This window comes from Gossypium hirsutum, chromosome A07 (assembly GCF_007990345.1).
Source record: "Gossypium hirsutum isolate 1008001.06 chromosome A07, Gossypium_hirsutum_v2.1, whole genome shotgun sequence".
Lineage (NCBI taxonomy): Eukaryota > Viridiplantae > Streptophyta > Magnoliopsida > Malvales > Malvaceae > Gossypium > Gossypium hirsutum.
The window spans coordinates 44,807,062-44,809,123 of NC_053430.1; the positions used below are offsets into that span (position 1 = coordinate 44,807,062).

The 2,062-nt window shown below is 33.5% G+C and overlaps 1 pseudogene; it reads left to right on the top strand.

The window, feature by feature from the left end:
* The first annotated feature begins 438 nt into the window (after positions 1–438).
* LOC107956462 (ATP synthase subunit d, mitochondrial-like) lies at positions 439–1,324 on the top strand (annotated as a pseudogene).
* The last annotated feature ends 738 nt before the right edge of the window (positions 1,325–2,062 follow it).

Consider the following 2,062-nt stretch of genomic DNA (forward strand, 5'->3'; position numbering starts at 1 on the left):
ATATTATTATTGTTAAATTTAAAACATTATAAAAATATTTTACTACTGTATTTTTAATTAGCTAAAATTTTAAATAAATAAAATCATTGAATATATTTAACATAAAATAATTATAATTGAATAAATTATAAATAATAAAGATTTAATTTCTATTTTTTGGAACAAACATTTGAACTAAATCCAAGAAGATAAGCTTAGAGCATGTTTGGTTGGGTGTATTGGATTAACCAATACACCCCTAATCCGTGGGCCCCACTAATCCCCACTTAATCCCGTGTTTGGTTTGATGTATTGCCTATTACAGGCCTATTACAACACGGATGTAATACTCATTTTCTCTGCTTGAACAACGATTAGCCAATCCGTTCCAAAAGTAAGGATTAGCTAATCGTTTCTGTTTTACCCTTCCCAGCCAAAATCTGCTGCTCCACCCCACCCTCTCCCTCCCAACGTCAACAGCAGTTTTCTTCGAACCAAATCTCCACCGTCTCGCGTTTGGGAAGCGAGAAAGTGCGAGAAAAATGAGCGGACCGGGGAAGAAAGTCTCGATGTCGCGTTCAAAGCATCAAAGAACATTGATTGGGAAAGGATGGCTAAGCTTTTGGTCTCCGATGAGGCTCGCAAAGAGTTCGCTACTCTTCGTCGCACTTTTGATGAAGTTAACTCTACTTTACAAACCAAATTCAGCCAGGTCTTTTTCTTATATTCTCTCTAATCCCTAGCTCCTTTTTAGCATTTTTATTGATTTTTTTCATAGATTTGTTGGGTTAATCCGTTGATTAGATCTTAGGCTTTTAGTTTTTTAATGATGATTTTAATATTTTATATTGAAATAAATTTTCAATAAGGTTGAATTTTTTTGTTCAAGGTTTGATTTTGGAACCTTTTTTTTCATTTTTAAGGAAATTTTAGTTTTGTTCAAGGTTTCAGTCCTATCTTGTTAATAATCCGATTTCTTAAGCAGGAACCTGAACCCATTGACTGGGAGTACTATAGAAAAGGAATTGGCTCTCGCCTGATAGATATGTACAAAGAGGCATATGAGAGTAAGTTAATTTGATAGTTATCATATTTGGCCTACTCTCTATCCAATTTTCCAGTCATCCTATATATGGCTATGCTTAGATCAGTTGCAGGTCTGTAAAATCATAAATTGTTTGGCTTCCACATGTTTGTGTTCTTCATGAGGTGCCACTTCCTGAATTTGTTACTTTGAAGATCATCTCTATGGTACAAGGGAACTATTACTTAGTTGGATACTGAATTTGTTATTTGTGTGCAGTTCACTTGTTGAATGCTATTAGCATTTAACAATTTCAGATTAATGCCGTAGATGTTTCATTTCAATAATGCTATTATGTGATCAGATTCTTCTGGAGAACAAAACTTGAGTACTCCTATACTTATGTTCAAAGTAGAATGAAGAAAACATAGACATCTAGCTACTCAATTCTCACTTGTCTGCAATTTCTAGCAGTCGAAGTAATCATATTTATCATGCTTGTTATAAGCTTTTGAAAAGGAGCTTTGATATGCCCTTTTCATCTAGAACAGTAGTTGCTTGGAATTCTGGACTTGCAACTTTTATTTCTTTTCCTGAAGTATTCATGGCTGGCCTTTTTAATCAAGCGGCAAATTTTAACCTTAATAGGCAAATTTTAATGATAGCTATCAACTTATTTGACCACATACTGGTCCTTAATGGCTATATTATCCTGAAAATCTTCTTGTTTGCCCCTTGGAGTTGTTAATGGCTTACGGTTATTGTCTTTTTTCTTTGCAGTAGTTAACATTTACTTTGCAGTAATTGTAGAAGTTTGGGGTTTTACTTGATCTCTTTAGTCAAATAAGATAATGGACAAGAGGAGAAATAGTAAGTTTCATTATCTTTTTTCAAGTTCTCATAGATTTCCAACATCATAAAGCTGTCATTGCTATCTTTGCTTTTTCCTGAAAACATCAAATCAGAAGCTTGTAAGCAATATGAACCTGCAATTGTAATTTGTGTTTTTAGATGTATCTTGATGGTGTTTCATGTTTTTAGTAGGAAAAATAATGAAAT